At 45.0% G+C, this 21,430-nt stretch overlaps 1 long non-coding RNA gene across 1 annotated transcript in view; it reads left to right on the forward strand.

Annotated features, from left to right (window-relative positions):
- The window catches only part of LOC145353002 (uncharacterized), a 33,396-nt gene that overhangs the window by 11,352 nt on the left and 614 nt on the right, over positions 1-21,430 (forward strand). Inside the window, exon 2 of the long non-coding RNA XR_013888633.1 lies at positions 17,718-17,927. This is a non-coding gene — a long non-coding RNA (uncharacterized LOC145353002). The remainder of the gene's footprint in view (positions 1-17,717; positions 17,928-21,430) is intronic.

Raw genomic sequence — 21,430 nt, forward strand, 5'->3', positions numbered from 1 at the left:
CCCCTCTGGACACTTTTGTATCTCCCCTCTCATCTTAAACCTATGCCTTATAGTTTTAGACTCCCCACCTTTGGGAAAAGATATTGACTATCTAGCTGATCTGTGCTCCTCATTATTTTATAGACCTCTACAAGATCACCCCTCAGTCTCCTCTGCTCCAGAGAAAAAAGTCCCAGTCTATCCAGCCTCTCCTTATAACTCAAAGAGCAAGTCCTGGTAGCATCCTAGTACATCTTTTCTGCACTCTTTCTAGTTTAATAATATCCTTTCTGTAATACAGTGAGCAGAACTGTACACAATATTCCAAATCTGGCCTTACCAATGTTTTGTACAACTTCAACAAGACATCCCAACTCTTGTATTCAATGTTCTGACTGATGAAACCAAGCATACCAAATGCTTTCTTCACCACTCTGTGACTCCACTTTCAAGGAGCTATCTGTAACTCTCCCCAACACCTTACCATTAACTGAGTAAGTCTTGCCCTGGTTCAATCTACCAAAATGCATTACCTCACGTTTATCTAAATTAAACTCCATCTGCCATTCATCAGCCCACTGGCCCAATTGATCAAGATCCCATTGCACTTGGAGATAACTTTCTTCACTGTCCACTATGCCACTAATCTTGGTGTCATCTCCAAACTTACTAACTGTGCCTCCTATATTCTCATCCAAATCATTAATCTCAATGACAAATAAAGTGGAACCAGCACTGATCCGTGTGGCACAGGCCTCCAGTTTGAAAAACAATCCACTACAACCACCCTCTCTCTTCTGTCCAGAAGCCAATTTTGTATCCATTTAGATACCTCACCCTGGACCCTGTGAAATTTAACTTTATGCAACAACCTACCATGAGGTACCTTGTCAAAGGTCTTGCAAAAGTTCATGAAAACAGCATCACCTGCACTGCCCTCATCTACCCTCTTGGTTACCCCTTCAGAAAACTCAGTCAAACTTGTGAGACATGATTTTCCACTCGCGAAGACTGTCCCTAATCTGTCCTTGCGTCTCTGAGGCTTGAGATTCCCCTGAATGTGGGCTTTGAGCCTTTTCAGTGGCTGAGTAGTGGGAAAACATCAGCAATTCACTGAACCATAGAAATGATAAAGCACAGAATGGGGCCGTTTGGTCTATCTTATCCATGCCAACCCAGTGACACCCAGGTGCTCTTTCTAATCCCATCTTCCTGCATTGGCCTATAGCCCTGTAACTTACAACACAGAAGGTGCAGATCCGGGTACTGTTTACAAGAGTTTAGGGTCTCTGTCGCCACCACTAACTCAGGTATCAAATTCCAGACACCCTCAAATTCTTCCTTGTGTCCTCTCTACAACTACTGCCACTTATCTTGAATCCTAGTCCCCTGTTTCTAGAAATCTCCGCCAAGGGAAACAATTTTACCCTGTCCACTCTACGTCTTGCCCTTGTTTTGTACACCTCAATCCTGTCACCCCTTAGCTTTCTTTGTTGCAAGAAAATAACCCCAATCTCTCCTCATGGCTACACTTTTCCAGCCCTGGCAACTTCCTCTGTACTCTCTCCAGAGCAATTATGTCCTTCCTGTAATGTGGTGAGCAGAACTGCACACAGTGCTCCAGTTGTGGCCTCACCAGTATTTTAAACAATTCCAACATTGTCCTTTCATATCTTCTACCTCGCCAATTATAACCTTATCTACCTGTACCACTACCTTTTGGGACATACACACTTGTAAGCGAAGAGCTCTCACTTTAAAAGCCTCCCTCAGTATATTCCTGTTTATTATGTAATCCCATTTACTATTTGACCTCCCTAAATGCATTACCGCACACATTGAACTCCGTTTGCCACTTTTTTGCTGCCCACTCCATCAATCCACCTGTATCATTTTGCAGCTTTTGGCTATCCTCTACATTATCCACTACACAGCTAATTTCCCAATCGTGTCCCCCATGTTCAAGTTCAAATTGTTAATATATGCCAATAATAATATATACCAATAATATATTGTTAACATAAAGCCACTCACCTGATGAAGGAGCAGCACTCTGAAAGCTCGTGCTACCAAATAAACCTGTTGATCTAAAAGAGACCAGATAAACCTGTTGGACTTTAACCTGGTATTGAGAGGCTTCTTAGTGTTAATATATAACACAAACAGGCAGGGGTCCCAACACTGAGTCATGTGGAATATCGCTTGAAACAGCTTTCCATTCGTAAGGTCAGTCATCTAGCCTTTGTTTCCTGTTGCTAAGCCAACTTTGGATCCAATTCATCACATTACTCTATATCTCATGGTTTTTAGCTTTTTGGAAGGTTGGAAAATTTCAGCCCAAGAGAATGAAGGCATGGCAGGGATGTAGGGGAAAGGTAGATAGATGATCAAATTGATTTTATTGAACGGCAGAGCAGGCTTGAAGGCCCGGTTTCATAAGAAAAGGTTAGAATGGCTATTTCTTTTTAACTGTCCTGGGAGAGGGGGCAGGGAAATAAGATAAGAAAACGGGCCAGCAACAAGTTTCAATGTGGGGTCCATATTTACATTCGTAATTTCTAATATAAAAAAAACCTACCAACTATGCCGCTTGCAGACCTGGTTACAGTGAACATCGCAGACCTGACTGCATGTTAGGCAAACTACTTTTGGAAAGGGGGCCTTAGACACCCCTGGTCATTGGTATTGGTACCTTGACCCATATGATGGATGGCACACAACCTGCTGTGGTGAGGTGGCACCATGCACCTATAGGATGGGAGAAGCATCTCGAGTCTACAATTCTTTACACAGATTCTTTAGTGAAATCTGCTTTTGTCCTTAAACTCCCCAAACCTTTACAAGACATCATGTCTTCAGCATCCTGGCAGTCTAGTCTAAACCGTGTGTTTTGTCACCATTATACAGATTGAATGTGTAATTTCCAGATTACTGCTGAGTGTTTAATTAATTCCCTATTAGATATTCTAAATCAGGCTTGTCCAACCTTTTCATTTGCACATTATCTTCGTTTTGGGGCCTGGTGAGAAGACTCTAGAACTCTAGTGCAAAAATGAACTGAATTTCAAACACAAATTTTGGGGTTTTAAAGAACGAAACAGTTTGAGCCAAAGGAAGGCAATGCAAGGGCGGCACGGTGATTAGCACTGCTGCCTCACAGGAGTGCTCAGGATCCAGGTTCGATTCTGGCTTCAGGTGACTGTCTTTTTAACGTTTGCCCTGTGTCTGTGTGGGTTTCCTCCGGGTGCTCCGGTTTCCTCTCACAGTCCGAAGATGTGCAGGTTAGGTTGAATGTGTGGCGTTGAGCTTCTTGAGTGCAGTGAAGAGTTTTCCATCACACTCCTGACTTGTGCCTTGTAGATGGTGGGCACACCTTCGGGAGTCAGGAGGTGAGTTGCTCCCCGCAGGATTCCCTGCCTCTGACCTTCCACAGTATTTATATGGTTAGTCCAGTTCAGTTTCTGGTTATGTAACCCCCCCCAGGCTGTTGACAGTAAAAACAAATTCAAAAAAGGGAATTGGGCAAATACCTGAACGGCAGGGTTATGAGTAAGACCAATTCTGTGAGATTAATTGGATGGTTGTTTTAAAGTGATTCTATAAATCCTGTTTATGAAAAGCTTTATAAACTACATTAAGTAAAAATAGTATGGGGGATAATCTGTTGGCCATACTATGCTGGTAAGGAATTCCTAGTTTTTCCAGAGATGAGGATAGTTTAACATTGTGAATAATTTCCGTCAGCTAATTAATTTTCATAGACAGGACCTAGAAAGCAGCGAGATCTGTTTGTAGTTCGTACTGATTGCAGAGCTTTTCCCTGCGTAACTATCGTAAGTAACGTCCTGTAAAACGTCACCAAGTCTCCCTGCAAAAATTCCAAAATTCCTGATACTGGAGTGTGGGAAATTCCAGCTTCCAGCTGTCCGGAATGTTACAGTTAGAAGATTGTAATTGTTTAAAAGGGGAACTATCGTCTGCCACTGCTCTGTTAAAAAACCTTTAAATGCATCCGTAGCTCGCTGGCAAGTCTGACGTAGTTGTAGTGGGACACTGCTTGGTGTTTATAGATGGAAAAGCCTTAAGCAATTGAGCCACAGAACTGTGAGCACTCTGCATCTGGCACTAAAATGACTGAGGGATTTTGAAATGTCTGCAATGCCCTTATATACTGAAGCACCTCAGAGTGCCACATGATTGATGTAGAAAACCTGAATATTGTTGTACTTCCTGCAATGGTCACTTTGAAATGTTCACAATGTTTTTTCAGATATATTATGAATAAAATATATCTTTGCAAAAATATTAAAATGTTAGATAGAGGTTCATTCAACATTTGGTTATAATACATATGAAAATAAACGCTTGTATTTATCAGTACAATTTTTCACTTCTAAAGTTCCAAAGCCCTTTAAAGCCAATTAGAGCAGCATGGTGGCACCTTTTTCCTCGGATGGAGAAAGCTAGCACGGGGGGGCATGGCTTTAAATTAAGGGGGGTAGTTATAGGACGGATGTCAGGGGTAGGTTCTTTACCCAGAGGGTGGTGAGGGATTGGAATGCCCTGCCTGCTGCAGTTGTAAATGCGCCTAGTTTGGGGGCGTTGATCTGTGGATAGGTTTATGGATGGAAAGGGATTGGTTTAGGTTAGTGGGTCATTGTTTTTTAACTGGTCGGCGCAACATCGTGGGCTGAAGGGCCTGTTCTGCGCTGTAATGTTCTATGTTCTATAAGACCAGCAGATAAAGGAGCAGAATTAGGCTATTTGGCCCATTGAGTCTGCTCTGCCTTTAATCATGGCTGATATTTTTCTCATCCCCATTCTCCTGCCTTTTCCCCATAATCCCTGATTAGTCAAGAATCTATCTATTTCTGTCTTAAAGACACTCAATGATTTCCCCTCCACAGCCTTCTGTGGCAAAGAATTCCACAGATTCATCATTCGTTGAAGAAATTCCTCCTCATCTCTGTTTTAAAAGATTGTCTCTTTAGTCTGAGGTTGTGCCCTCTGGTTCTAGTTTTTCCTACTATTGGAAACATCCTCTCCGTGTGTGATGACTTCAGCCAGGCTAATGAAGTTGGCTTGCTAGAGTATGAACTACCTGATCCCAGCGGCCCCCCCTCTCCCGGGTCAGGTGCCTCACAGCATGAGCTGCCTCATGGAAATGTCCTCTGTGCCCTTTGCCACCACACAGAGGCATTTCCTGTGCGGGCTGCTGCTGCACACCTTCCGCTACCACTTCCTTGCCTGTCACCTGGATATACCTTGGCAGGCCTTGTTGCCGCCAGGTGGCAGAGGTCCCCAGTGGAGGTCCCTCTACAGAGGGATCTCCCCCAGTTATCTTGGGGACCTGGGGTGGAGATTGCTGCACACAGCGGTGCTATACAACCGTAGGTTTCTTAGGTTCACAGGCTCCCAAGCTTGCCCCTTCTGTCGTCTTGTGGAGTCCGTGTCTACGTTCTATGTTTTAGATTGCACGCCCTTTTCAGTTTTTTGAAAAACCTTTTATTGATGTTTTGTTAGCACTTCAGTCCCACGCTCCTGATCTACGGGCACCTGCTGCGGAGGGGATGCCGATCTCCTTGTGAACCTGCTCCTGGGTTTGGCAAGACGCACCATCAATAGGTCCAGGCAGCGGGCGATCGATGGGGTCGTCCATCCCGACTGCCTGCCCCTCTACCGTGGCTACATTCGTGGCCAGTTGCCCCTGGAGAGGGAGCGTGCGGTGTCCACGGGTGCAGTTGATGCCTTCTGCGCCCGCTGGGCACCGCAGGGGCTGGGGTGTGTTATAGATCCCGACAATCACATTCTGATTTATTGTTTTAAGTTTCCTTTTGACTTTATTTTTTGTTTGGATTGTTCCTTCTCTTTTGGGGGAGCTGCCCCTTTTAATTTGTCCCTTAGTTAATTTGATTTAGTTTATTAAATTGTTACCAGATCAGAAGTACCTGATGGGTCTTAACTGATGGTTAAATCAGGGATCCTCATGCTCCCTATTTAAAGCAGGTGTGTCAGACTCCCAGCCTGCATTCAGCAGGGAAGCTGGCTGTGTATGGATGAAAGGTGTAAACTTGGTGATGAGACTTTCGCCTCTGTGGAATAATTACAGTGGTGATGAGGAAAAAGGAGTGACCTAAAGGAACTTACTGAACCTCCACACTATTGGGGATAAGCCATTGTTGAGAAAACGTGCTGCTGTTTGGGAAATTAGATTCTTTTGATCCGTGGTGGAGCACTGGGCCCGATATTTGGAAAGGATGAATGACATAATCTCAGATGAGAAGCAAAGGGTTATTTTGCTAACTGCATGTGGATCAGCGATTACGCACAGTTTAACTTTTCCAGAGGCACCAGACACAAAGTCCTGACAAGAATTGTCAAGCTTAGTTGAAGAATATTATGACTGTAAGCCACCCCTGATCCTGCGGAGGTGCCATTTTTATTCCATGTTTAGAGAAGCGGGGGAGTCAGTCACCAGTTTCCTAACAAGGCTAAGACATCTGGCGGAGGCTTGCGAATTCAGGGGGACACTGAATGAGATGCTCTGAGACTGGTTGGTGTGCAGAATTAACGATATGACTATATCGAAACGCCTGTTAGCGGAGGCCCAAGTTGCGGGACCGGCTCAGGACCCACGATTTGGTGGACGTCTGGAGACATCTCCACCCTGGCTCCAGAGCTTTCACTTGGTGAAGCCTGGAGACAGAGCGTCCAGAATCGACCGCCTTTATGTTTTGAGGGTGCAGGGGGCCGGCGTGCCGTCGGCCTCCATGTGGCAGGTGTTTGAGGCACTGGGGATATAAATTGTGAATGGAGGTCAGGTTAAAACAAAAACTTGGGAGTCTGAGGGATGGTCTATGTGTTTTCAACACCTTCTTAATCATTCCTCATTTAATCCAGCGGCTTTTGGGTTTTGATTTGTGCTTGGTCAACATTCCGGAGGAGTTGCAATGCTGTTAGGGAACATATTACAGGTCTGAAGAGGGAGGATGTCTCGGAAGAATCATTAATGAGGGTAGAACTCGGAAACAGGAAGGGGGTAGTACTATGATGGGGGTGTACTACAGGCCTCCCAAAAGTCCACGGAAGTTGAGGAATGGATATGGAAGGAGAATCTGGATAGATGTGGAAATAGTGGGAGACTATAATTTTCCTCGTATTGACTGGAAATCCCTTAGGGCAAGGGTCTGGATGGTGAGGAATTTGTCAAGGAAGGACCCTTGTCAGGCCTCATTTGGAATACTGTGTGCAGTTCTGGTCGCCTCACTATAGGAAAGACGTAGAAGCTATTGAAAGGGTACAGAGGAGATTTACAAGGATGTTGCCTGGATTGGGAGGCATGCCTTATGAAGTTAGGTTGAGGGAACTGGGACTCTTCTCCCTGGAGAGACGAAGGTTGAGAGGCGACCTGATAGAGGTTTATAAAATGTTGAGAGGAATAGATAGGGTGGATTCTCAGAGGCTACTTCCCCGGGTTGAAATGGTCACTACGAGAGGACACAGATTTAAGGTGCGGGGAGGAAAGTACAGAAGTGATGTTAGGGGTAAGTTTTTCACTCAGAGGGTGGTGAGTGAATGGAATCGGCTGCCGTCAGTGGTAGTGGAGGCGAACTCGCTGGGGTCTTTTAAAAGACTTCTGGATGAGTATATGGGATTTAATGGGATTGGGGGTTATAGATAGGTCTATAGATTGGTAGGTGTTGATGTGATCGGTGCAACTCGTGGGCCGAAGGGCCTGTTTGTGCTGTAGTGTTCTATGTTCTAAGGCTTTTTGGAGCAATATGTGGACAGCCCGACTATAGAGGGGGTTATACTGGACCTGATACTAGGGAATAGAACATAGAACATAGAACATTACAGCGCAGAACAGGCCCTTCGGCCCACGATGTTGCGCCAACCAGTTACAAAACAATGACCCACTAACCTAAACCAATCCCTTCTCGTCCATAAACCTATCCACGGATCTCTTAAGTGCCCCCAAACTTGGCGCATTTACAACTGCAGCAGGCAGGGCATTCCAATCCCTCACCACCCTCTGGGTAAAGAACCTACCCCTGACATCCGTCCTATAACTACCACCCCTTAATTTAAAGCTATGCCCCCTCGTGCTAGATGTCTCCATCAGAGGAAAAAGGCTATCACTGTCCACCCTATCTAAACCTCTAATCATCTTATATGTTTCAATAAGATCCCCTCTTAGCCGCCTTCTTTCCAGCAAAAACAACCCCAAATCCCTCAGCCTCTCCTCATAGGACCTCCCCTCCATACCAGGCAACATCCTGGTAAACCTCCTCTGCACCCTCTCCAAAGCCTCCACATCCTTCCTATAATGTGGGGACCAGAACTGCACACAGTACTCCAAGTGCAGCCGCACCAGAGTTGTGTACAGTTGCAACATGACGCTGCGACTCCTAAATTCAATCCCCCTACCAATAAACGCCAAGACACCGTATGCCTTCTTAACAACCTTATCTACTTGACTCCCAACTTTCAGGGATCTATGTACACATACACCTAGATCCCTCTGCTCCTCCACTCTATTCAAAGTCCTCCCGTTAGCCCTATACTCGACACATCTGTTATTCCTACCAAAGTGAATTACCTCACACTTCTCCGCATTAAACTCCATCCGCCACCTCTCGGCCCAGCTCTGCAACCTGTCTAAGTCTTCCTGCAAACTATGACACCCTTCATCACTATCTACCACAACTCCGACTTTGGTGTCATCAGCAAACTTACTAATCCACCCAACTATACCCTCATCCAGATCATTAATAATGAATGAACCCTGGGAATGAACCCAGGGAATGAACCCTGCCAGCTCATCAAAGTTGAAACATGTGGCGAGCAGTGACCACAATTCCATAATCTTTTGGACACTGATGGAAAAGGACGAGTGATGTCCTAGGGTTAAGGCGCTAAATTGGGGGAAGGCTAACTACAGCCAGATTAGGCAGGATTTGGAGGCTGTTGTTTGGGAGAGGCTGTTTGAGGGTAATTCCACATTTGGAATGGAGGAGTCTTTTACGGAGCAGTTGATCGGAGGACAGGCATGTGCCTATGGAAAGAAAGGACAGGAAAGGCAGAATTCAGGAACCGTGGATGACCAGGGAAATAGAGAGTCTAGTCACAAAGGAAAAGGATGCATATATGAGATCTAGGCAATTTAAAGACAGATGAAGCATTTGAAAAATATAGGTAAAGTAGAAAAGAGCTCAAACAGGGAGTTAGGAGGGCAAGAAGGGGGTCACAAAATGTCTTGGCAGACAGGATTAAGGAGAATTGGAAGGCATTTTATACATATATTAGGAGCAAGAGGGTAGCTAGAGAAAGAGTTGGTCCACTTGAGGACATGAGGGAAATTGTGTGTAGAACCAAAGGAAGTGGATGAGATCCTTAATGAGTACTTTGCATCGGTGTTTACAAAGGAGAGGGACATGTCAATTGATGATGTCTCGCAGGAATGTGTAAACCCTTTAGAATAGGAAGTGTTAGGTGAATTAAAAAACACTAAGGTAGACATACCTGCAGGGCGAGATGGCCTCTATCCCAGATTACTGAGGGAGACAAGATTTGAAATTGCTGGGCCTCTCACAGAAGTCTTTGTTTCTTCGTTGGCCACTGGTGAGGTACCAGAGGATTGGAGTATAGCCAATGTTGTCCCATTATTTAAGAAGGGTAGTAAGGATAACCCAGGTAATTATAGGTCAGTGAGCTTGTGATAGGGAAACTGTTGGAGAAGGTTCTTAGGGCCCATACACATTTGGAACCGGATGGTCTTGTTCGTGACAGCATGGTTTTGTATGTGGGAGGTCGTGTCTCACTAATTTGATTGAGTTTTTGAGGAGGTGACAAAAAAATGATTGAAGAGGGAAGGGCTGTGGAGGTTGTCTACATGGACTTCAGTAAGGCATTCGACAAGGTGCCTCGTGGCAGGCTCGTACAAAAGATTAAATCTCATGGGATCAGGAGTGAACTAACGAGATGGATTCAAAACTGACTTGGCTATAGACAGAGTGGATAGTGGTGGAAGGATGTTTTTCTGAATGGAGGTCTGTAATTAGTGGTGTTCCGCAGCAATCAGTGCTGGGATATAATACATTTATAAATGGCTTGGAAGAAAATGTAGCGAGTCTGATTAGCAAGTTTGCAGATGATACCAAAATTGGCGGAGTTGCTGATAGTGATGAAGATTGTCAGAGAATGCAGCAGGATACAGGGATTGGAAAATTGGGTGGAGAAATGACAGGTGGAATTTAATCTGAACAAATGCACGGTGATGCATTTTGGTAGGTTCAGGTCAGGTGGGAGCTATAAAATAAATGGCAGAATAATCAGGAGCATAGATACACAGAGAGATCTGGGAGTACAGGTTCACAGATCCTTAAAAGCGGCAGCACAGGTGGAAAAGGTGGTGAAGAAAGCATACGACATGCTAGCCTTCATCGGACAGGGCATTGAGTATAAAAGTTGGCAAAACATGTTACAGTTGTATAAAACATTGAGTTTGGCCACATTTGGAATTCTGGTCACTACACTACCAGAAGGACGTGGAGGCTTTGGAGAGAGTGCAGAAAGAGTTTACCAGGATGTTTCCTGGTATGGGGGGCATTAGCTATGAGGAGAGATTGAATAAACTGGGATTGTTCTCCCTGGAAAAGCGGAGGCTCGGGGCGACCTGATAAGCTTATAAAATTATGGGAGGTGTAGATAGGGCGAACAATTGGAAGCTTTTTCCCAGGGCAGAAATGACCATTGCAAGGGGGCACGAGTTCAAGATAAGGGGGGAAAGGTTTGGTGGGGATGTGCAGGGGAAATATTTTACCCAGAGGGGGCCTGAAATGCACGGCCAAGTGAGGTGGTTGAGGGCAGTTACATTAGCCACATTTAAGACTTATCTCGATAGGCATATGAACAAATGGGGAATAGAAGGATATGATCAGTTGGTTAGGTAGGTAAATTTGATCGGCGCAGGCTTCCAGGGCCGAAGAGCCTGTTCCTGTGCTGAATTGTTCTTTGTCCTTATTCTGCCCGTTTACAGGTGAGTCACATTCGGAGAGCGACCCTTCAAGCATAAACAGTCTGGGAGGTCGAGGGTCAGTGGGCAGGAAGTGACATTTGTTAGCTGTGTGGGGTTCAGTGGCAGGCCGCACAGTTGTTTCTTCAAGGAAGCTGGGAAAATATTCCACGTGTTTGGTGCTCCGCCCAGCCAGATTCTGGACAAAGTAATGCTAGAAGGCCGTGGGGTTTTCCCAGTGTCTTGTCACATTCATCCAAGTTGACGTCTCCCCAGCGCTGTTTATCTCTTTGTGATGACTCAGTGAATGGGACAATTTTAAAACTGCTGAAAGAACAAAAGGACCCAGGGGTACACAAATCCTTGAAAGTAGCAAGGCAGGTTAAATTCAACTGCCAAAAAAACAGCACAGGGTATCCTTAACTTTATAAATAGGAGCATGAGGAAGTTATGCTAATCCTTTATAAAATACTGGACTGTTTTAAACTGGAGTATTGTGTTCAGTTCTGGGCACTACACTTTAGGAAGGGTGTCAACACTCAGAGAGGATGCAGAAGAGATTTACCAGCAATGATTACAGAGATGAGGAGGATGTCAGTTCATTTTGGAGAGTCTGGAGACTGCTCTAGCCCTATCGCATGGAAGGTTAGAGGATTCCTGATGGTGATGTTCAAAATCATAGATACGGTGATCAAGAAAGTAGGGAGGAATCTCCTCCATTAGCAGGAGGGTTGATTGATTTAAGAGAATTTGCAAGAGATATCAACGGAGTCACGAGAAATATTTTTAGCCAGCAAGTTGCAGTGATCTGGAGTGCACTATCTTAAAAAAAGATGTGGAAGCAGATTCAGTCATAATTTTCAGAAGGAAATTGGAATAATACTGAAAAGGAGAAATATTTGAGGGTCGTAGGGACTGAGGAAGGGTGTGGGTCGTATGGGAGAGGTCTTTCAAAGATGGGTCGAGTTGTTGTTTTGTCCTGAAAGCAACAAACACCAAGGCATTCTGGTGAGTATTTTTTTAAAGACTTGGATTCAAACAGGATGCTCACAGCTGTGTATTTCTGTGCTTATGGTAAAGGGAGTCACATAACAGGCTTGTCAGCAGAGCTGGAGCCACGGATACTAAATTGGCCAAGTGACAGGAGAAGTGAAGTGAACACCATTTCTTCACGTTGAAGGAAAGTAGGCAGAAAGCTTCCCCAGGATTCTTCGCAAGGACCCCTCTTCTTCCTCGATATGCATCCTTAACCTAGACTGGAGTCAAAGGTGGACAAAGTTGGAGTCACAGGTAGACAGAGTGTGAGGAAGGCATTCGGCATGCTTGGTTTCATTGGTCAGAATATTGAATACAGGAGTTGGGACGTCTTGTTGAAGTTGTGTAAGACATTGGTAAGGCCACACTTGGAATACTGTGTGCAGTTCTGGTCACCCTATTATAGAAAGGATATTATTAAACTAGAAAGAGTGCAGAAATATTTACTAGGATGCTACCGGAACTTGATGGATTGAGTTTTAAAGAGCAGGTGAATAGACTGGGACTTTCTTCTCTGGAGCGTAGGAGGTTGAGGGGTGACCTTATAGAGGTCTATAAAATAATGAGGGGCATAGACAAGGTAGATAGTCAATATCTTTTCCCAAAGGTAGGGGAATCTAAAACTAGAAGGTATAGGTGAGAGGGGAGAGATACAAAAGTGTCCAAAGAGGCAGTTTTTTCACACAGAGGGTGGTGAGTGTCTGGGACAAGGTAGTAGTAGAGGCAGGTACACTTTTATCTTTTAAAAAGCATTTAAATAGTTACATGGGTACGATGGGTATAGAGGGATATGGACCAAATGTGGCCAGTTGGGATTAGCTTAAGGGCTTTTTAAAACAAAACAGTGGCATGGACAAGTTGGGCTGAAGGGCCTGTTTCCATGTTGTAAACCTCTATGACTGGGATGTGCGGAGCACCATTTCAGAATTTTCAGGTGATACAAAATGTTGAAGTAGTGTGAACTGTGAGGAAGAGAGCGGATGGTGACATAGGTGAACAGGATCTGATGTGAAGTGAGTTATTTTGGCATAAAGAACATGGAGAGGTGACATAAATAAAGGATACAATTCTAAAAGGGCTGCAGGAGCAGAGTGAGATGGGTGTATGTGTGTATAAATCATTGAAGGAGACAAGCGAGGTAGAGCGAGCGATTAACAAAATATGGGGAATCCTCAGCTTTATAAATAGGGAGATAAGTACAAGAGGAAGGAGATTATGTTAATCCTGTATCAAACTCTGGTGCAGCATCAGTTGGATGTTGTGTCCAGTTCTGGGTACTAAACTTTAGGAAAGATGTAAAGAATTAGAGGCCAGAAAAGATTGTTGAGAAGGGTTCTAGGGATGAGGAGCTTTGCTTACGGATATAGATTGGATAAGCTGGGACTGTTTTCCTTGGAGACGGGAAGGTTGAGAAGAGATTTGATTGAGGTGTTCAAAGTTATAACTGGACAGAGTAGATAGAGAGAAATTGACGCCACTGGTGGAAGGCTGTAGTGATGTGGAGATGCTGGCGTTGGACTGGGGTAAACACAGTAAGAACTCTGGTGTTGACAGACTTCTTACTGGGAAGGCTGAAGTACCAGAGGACACAGATTTGAAGTAATAGCCAAAAAAGAGTAATGGAAAATAATGGAAAACAAAGAGATCTAGGGGTACATGTTCATAGCTCACTGCAAGTGGAGTCACAGATGGATAGGGTGGTGAAGAAGGCATTCAGCATTCTTGGTTTCATTGGCCAGAACATTGAATACAGGAGTTGGGACATCTTGTTGAAGTTGTACAAGACATTGGTAAGGCTACAATTGGAATACTGTGAACAGTTCTGGTCACCCTATTATAGAAAGGATATTATTAAACCAGAAAGAGTGCAGAAGAGACTTACTAGGATGTTACCAGGACTTGATGGTTTGAGTTATAAGGATAGATTGGGACTTTTTTCTCTCGAGCGTAGAAGGCTGAGGGATGATCTTATAGAGGTCTATAAAATAATGAGGGGCATAAATCAGCTAGATAGTCAATATCTTTTCCCAAAGGTAGGGGAATCTAAAACTAGAAGGCATAGGTTGAAGGTGAGAGGGGAGAGATACGAAAGTATCCAGAGGGGCACTCTTTTCTCACACACGGTGGTGAGTGTCTGGCACAAGCTGCCAGATTTAGTAGTAGAGGGGGGTACAATTTTGTCTTTTAAAAAGCGTTTAGGCAGTTACATGAGTAAGATGGCTATCGAGGGGTATGGGCCAAATGTGGGCAAATGGGACTAGCTTAGTGGTTTTAAAAGAACAGGGTGGCATAGACAAGTTGGCTGAAGGGCCTGTTTCCATGCTGTAAACATCTATGACTCAATGGAAACAACAGAGAGAAAGATTCACACGGAGTGTGGTTAGGACCTGGAATGTTCTGCCTGAGAGTTTGGCGGAGACAGATTCACACAGCGAGTGATTAGGATCTGGAATATATTGTCTGAGAGTGTGGTGGAGACAGTCAGCCAGAGCTTTACCATAGTATCTCTACAATGTGGAGGGAGGTCATTCAGCCCATCGGGTCTGTACTGACCCTCTGAAAGAGCACGCCACGTAGGCCCGCTTCCCTGTCCTATCCCTGTAACTCTGCTCATTTACCATGGCCAGTCCACCTAAACCAGCACATCTTTGGCCAATTCTTTCAAGAGGGTATTGGAATATTGGAAGTTTGGTTGGGTTACCGAGGAGTGGGAGTGAGACTAGGGGATTTGCTCGTGAAGAGAGCTGGTACTGGCAGGATGGGCTAAATGGCCTCCTCCTGTGAAATAACCGTCCTAGGTTCCGTGAAATGTGATTCCTCCATGAAAGTCTGCTTTCAAAACAAAGTGACTGATGGCAGGAAGTAAGATATGTGAGGACATTGGTGTCTGGAAGGTGAAATAACTGGTGGTTTCTCTTTCTACGTGTGATGCTGCATCAAGCTCTCGGTGCGTTACTGTGTAGCGGCGCTATAAAATGAAGCATGGGATGGCACTTTCTGGCTGCTCCCTCCACTGCCACCCTCCACACGGCAGGTTTTCCAATGAAGGAGACTACTCACTATTGGCCGCCATGGGATCTTGTGCTTTCATCAATGACCACTTGCATTGCTTGCTGGCTGTGTCACCAGGGAATGCAGCACAGTGGGGGTGGGGAGGGTCACCTTTGGTGAAACCGCGAAGGGCTGGAAAATTCAGCATTACGGATTGACTTTGGCGTACTTGTTGATGCCCCTTCCCATTTCCTCCTTGTCCCTCTCCCACCCCCTCCACCATGTTTGGTGCTCCAATGTGATTATTTAGTCCGGTACCGGGAGCGAGGGAATCTGTCCCAGCAAAGACCGCACTTTTAATTTTGGGAATCTCCCGATACAGCACTCGGAGGCATGGGAACAGTGAGACAAAGGAGAGTCAAAGTTCACTTCATACCACCCTGTGAGTCAATGGTTGACTCATCTTGGCACTCAACTTTTCTCAATGTACAACAGATCCAGATGAAAATCCCAGCAGTGGGGAGCTTTAGAATGCTTCCTCCCAAGTTTGGTGTGGAAAAAAGCGAGCATTTATATTGTGCCAGTCACAACCTCAGCATATTGCAAAGCTACACAGTCAACTAAGCACAATTCTTGGATATGTAGTCAGTGCAGCAACTAATTTGTACACAGCAAGATCTCATAGCCATGTCTTAGATTACTGAAAGTAAAGTATTATTTTCTGATTTACTGAAAAAAATGTTTGGTAACTCGTTACAGTTCTTTGCCCTGCACTAAAGCTATCCACCCTTTAAGAGATGCCACATGCCAATATTCAGTTCTCCCCTCAATCTCCTCTGCCTTTTCACTCACTGTACACCAATCCTAGAAGGAAACATTCTCCAGAGTAACCTTGTAGGTAAATTTCCTCATCTCTGAACCATTTTGCTAAATCTTCCTTTGCATCCTGTCAGGGACCTTCACATCCTCCCTAAAGTGCTGTGACCAAAACTGAACATGATACTCTGATTAGGGCCTAACCAGAGCTTTCGAATGCCAAAACACATGAACTCTCTGCCCATTCCGCTAGCCTGTCTATGTCCTGCTGCAGGTGATTCATATTATTACTATTTAGATATCATCAAATAATGAAATGATACTCTCTGATCCAATCCTGATTGGGGAGCACCCATTTACCACCACTCGCTGAGTTCTGTCCTGAAGCCGATATTTTAACCATGCTGACGCTGACCTATTTCATTTTTCACCAGTGTTTTATGTAATATTTTATGAAAAGCTTTCTTAAAGTCCATGTAGACAAATTCCATTATGTTCTCTTCATCAGCCTTCTCTGTAACTTTTACAAATCCATGCTTTCTCTCCTTAAATAACACAAACCTTGCCAAATCCCTGTTGATCCGTCTCCTCCTTACGGATGGCATGGTGGCACCGTGGTTAGCCCTACTGTCTCACAGCACCAGGGACCTGGGTTCAATGCCGGTCTTGTGTCGCTGTCTGTGCAGAGTTTGCACGGTATCCCTGTGTCTGTGTGGGTTTCCTCTGGATGCTTCGGTTCCCTCCCACACTCCAAAGATGTGCGGGTTAGGGTTGATTGGCCATGCTAAATTGACCCTTTGTGTCAGGGGACTTGCAGGAGAAGTATGTGGGGTTACGGGGATAGGGCCTGGGTGGGATTGTTGTCGGTGCAGACTCGATGGGCCAAATGGCCTCCTGTATTGTAGGGAGTCTGTGATCCTGATTATTGTTTCTAAAACCTTATCCACCACTGATGTTAAATTGACCGATCTGTTGTAATTAGGATTTTCCTGACACCCTTTCCTGAATAAGGGTGTCACATTTACCACTCTCCAGTTCTCTGGCACCTCCCCTGTACCTGGGGAAGATTGGAAGATGTTGACAAGCCCATTCTGCTGTGTCCACCACCACCCCTCGGGACACTTGCCATGTGGACCCTGGGTGACTTATCCACTCGAAGCATGTCCGACATTTCCATCTTGTCTCTCAATCTTCACCCCATCCATTACCCAGACCATCTATACTATTAGATGTTATATATACTATTGTATAGTATATATAAACTACGTATATATAAATACCATTTCTATTTATGCTAACATTTTGTCAGATTTCTCCTCGGTAAACGTCAATACAAGATATTCATTCAGCATTCTAACCTTGCTCTGCATCTCCAAGCACCCGTCCCATTTCTTATCATTACTTAGTATTTATCTGCCAGCAATTGCGTTAGTTTTTATGTTAACTGCCATTCTAATCTCACACTCATTCTTTGCCAATGATTTTATTCTTCATTTTCCCTCTCAATTTATTGTAGTTGACCCAGTACTTGCTTGAAGAATTCCCCTGACATCCATCATGCACCTTTTTTGATGTTTCTCCAACTTCCTGGTCACCTGGCGGCCCCAGGTTTGACTTTTCCTCGTATTGGAACTTCCCGAGCCTGTACCTGAAATATCTCTGCAAAGATCACCTGCTGTGTAGCAATGTCTAGATTTCTTTCTGGGCAGGAGAGGCTGTCCTGTGGTCATTTTGCGCACTCCCAAATAAGGTCCTGGGTCCTCTCTGGAGACCATAGTGGATTTGAGATCATTTTATAACTCGATTCGAGCAATATTAGAACCCACGTTACCTGATCTTATTAAATGATCCCTTTTGTTGTTACGCTTAAACTCATCAGGTGTTTGAAGACCTTCCTGCTTATTGATGATGGCTGGAGTTGCTGGAACAGCAGTGTGCTGCACATGACGGTTATGAGACCAGACGTCTCCTGAATTTGTCCCCATTAACTTGCGGTGGGGAGCGAGAAGACTTGGAAACATTGCTCTGGGACACTCGAGAGTGAAACCCACAAGCCTGGGACCTGAGATAGGCAATGATGCTTCAGCAGGTAAGGCAGATTCATCTTGGAAATCCCTGTGTATGTGAGGGGGGGTCTAAGATCAGGTGAATCTCGCTGCGTTCTCCACACCTTTGTTAACTCTCTTCATTAATTTCAGTGGGAACAACTGCAACTATTAGCTTCTATACAGCGGATAGACTATTTCCAACCCTTTCTGGACACATCATAGAAACATAGAAAAACTACAGCACAATACAGGCCCTTCGGCCCACAGAGTTGTGTCGAACATGTCCCTACCTTAGCGATTACTGGGCTTACCTATAACCCTCTATCTTACTCAGTCCCATTGTACTTAACTAAAAGTCTCTAAAAAGACCCTATCGAATCCGCCACCACCACCGATGGCCCCCCATTCCACGCAGCCACCACTCTGAGTGAAAAGCTTACCCCTGACATTTCCTCTGTACCTACTCCCCAGCACCTTAAACCTGTGTCCTCCTGTGGCAACCATTTCAGCCCTGGGAAAAAGCCTCTGACTATCCACTCGGTCAATACCTCTTAACATCTTATACACCTCTATCAGGTCACCCCTCATCCTTCGTCTGTCCAAGGAGAAAAGGCTGAGCTGCCTCAACCTATCCTCATAAGGCATGCTCCCCAATCCAGGCAACATTCTTGTAAATCTCCTCTGCACTCGTTCTATGGCTTCCACATCCTTCCTGTAATGGGGAGACCAGAACTGAGCACAGTATCCAAGTGGGGTCTGACCAGGGTCTTATACAGCTGCAACATTATCTCCCGACTCTTAAACTCAATTCCTCGATTGATGAAGGCCAGTACACCATATGCCTTCTTAACCACATTCTCTACCTGCGCAGCTGCTTTGAGCGTCCTGTGAACTCGGATCCCAAGATCCTTCTGATTTTCCACACTGCCAAGAGTCCTACCATTAATATTATATTCTGCCATCCTATTTGACCTGCCAAAATGAACCACATCACTCTTATCTGAGCTGAACTCCGTCTGTCACTTCTCCGCCCAGTTTTGCATCCTATCGATGTCTTGCTGCAACTTCTGACATCCCTCCATACTATCCACAACGCCTCCAACTTTTGTGTCATCAGCTGGAACCTTTACTCATTTAATGTCTTCTGTCCCTCTTCTCCCCCTCTACCTTTCACAGTGGTTAGCACTGCTGCCTCACTGTGCCAGGGACGTGGGTTCAATTCCAGTCTTGGGTGACTGCCTGTGTGGAGTCTATACATTCTCTCTGTGTCTGAGTGGGTTTCCTCCGCATACTCCAGCCTACTCCCACAGTTGGAAGTGCTGCTTAGCTGCATTGGCCAAGCTAAATTTTACCTTTGTACCTGAACAGGTGCGGAAGTGTGGTGACTAGGATATTTTCGCAGTAAGTTAATTGCAGTGTTAATGTAAGCCTACTTGTGACACGAATAAATAAACTTTAAAAGACTGATTTGTTCCCATCATTTCCCAGTTCTGATGGAAGGCCGCAGAGCTGAAACGTTAACAGATGCAGGATGACCGGCTGAGTCTTTCCAGAATATTCTGCACTGATTTCAACAGTATTTTGATTTTCGTACAGAATCTTTAAATATCAAATGAAATTCCCCCTGAACCACATTGGGAGATGTTGTACAGGTAACCAGAGGCTTGGTCAAGGAATTGCCTTTTGAGGAAAGATTTTACAAATGGAAGTGGAAAGGGTTAGGGAGGGAATTCCAAGCTTTAGGAACCAGGCAGGATGATGTAAAGCAACGTGATGCAAAATGACTGAACTCAATAAACAGACGGAGTTATAGAACCCGAGGAGAGTGCAGAGGCTAAGGGAGATCATAGACATAAGAATAGGTCATCGTCAGTCTCCTCCTCCCCCTCACTCCTTGCACCCTTTACTATCCCACCCAGTCTAATCCCACTCTCCCCCTCACTCCTTGCACCCTTTACTATCCCACCCAGTCTAATCCCACTCTCCCCCTCACTCCTTGCACCCTTTAATATCCCATCCAGTCTAATACCACTCTCCCCCTCACTCCTTGCACCCTTTACTATCCCATCCTATGTAATACCACTCTCCCCCTCTCTCATTGCGTCCTTTAATATCCCACCCAGTCTAATTCCACTCTCCCCCTCACTTGCCGCACACTACAACAATAACTTATAGAACATAGAACATTACAGCGCAGAACAAGCCCTTCGGCCCACGATGTTGCGCTGACCAGTTAAAAAAACAATGACCCTCTAACCTAAACCAAACCCTTTCCATCCATAAACCCATCCACGGATCTCTTAAACGCCCCCAAACTAGGCGCATTTACAACTGCAGCAGGCAGGGCATTCCATTCCCCTGCCACCCTCTGGGTAAAGAACCTACCCCTGACATCAGTCCTATAACTACCCCCCCTTAATTTAAAGCTATGCCCCCTCGTGCTAGCTTTCTCCATCCGAGGAAAAAGGCTATCACTGTCCACCCGATCCAAACCTCTAATCATCTTATATGCTTCAATAAGGTCCCCTCTTAGCCGCCTTCTTTCTAACGAAAACAACCTCAAATCCCTCAGTCTCTCCTCATATGACCTCCCCTCCATACCAGGCAACATCCTGGTAAACCTCCTCTGCACCCTCTCCAATGCCTCCACATCCTTCCTGTAATGTGGGGACCAGAACTGCACACAGTACTCCAAGTGCGGCCGCACCAGAGTTTTGTACAGTTGCAACATGACGCTGCGGCTCCTAAATTCAATCCCCCTACCAATAAACACCAAGGCACCGTATGCCTTCCTAACAACCCTATCTACTTGATTCTCAGCTTTCAGGGATCTATGTACACATACACCTAGATCCCTCTGTTCATCCACACTATTCAGAGTCCTACCATTAGCCCTATACTCTACACATCTGTTATTCCTGCCAAAGTGAATTACCTCACACTTTTCCGCATTAAACTCCATCCTCCACCTCTTGGCCCAGCTCTGCAACTTGACCAAGTCTCCCTGTAGACTAAGACACCCTTCCTCACTATCTACCACACCTCCGACTTTGGTGTCATCAGCAAATTTACTAATCCACCCAACTATACCCTCATCCAGATCATTTATAAAAATTACAAACAGCAGTGGCCCCAAAACAGATCCCTGAGGCACACCACTCGTAACTGAACGTAACTCGAATACTTACCATCAACCACTACCCTCTGTCTCCTATCCGCCCTCTGTCTCCCTCTGTCTCCTATCCTAAATAACTTATATTTAGATAGCGTCATTAACAGAGTGCAACATTCCAGAGTTCTTCGCAGGAATATTTTGAAACAAACTATGACATTAAGCGACCCAGAGAATATTAAGTCTGACGACTCAAATCTTGGTAAAAAGATTTAAAGAAGGAGTGTGAGATTGAAGTGGAAAGGTTTATGAAAATCCACATTCTTGGGCTCAGGAAGCTGAAGGCACAGCCATCAATTAAATTGATAATGCACCAGGGATCAGTATTAGAAAAGCATAGATATCTCGGTGGGGATGGGGGAGGGGGAAGAG

The sequence above is a fragment of the Carcharhinus amblyrhynchos genome, chromosome 15 (genome assembly GCF_965287045.1).
Source record: "Carcharhinus amblyrhynchos chromosome 15, sCarAmb.v2.hapA, whole genome shotgun sequence".
Lineage (NCBI taxonomy): Eukaryota > Metazoa > Chordata > Chondrichthyes > Carcharhiniformes > Carcharhinidae > Carcharhinus > Carcharhinus amblyrhynchos.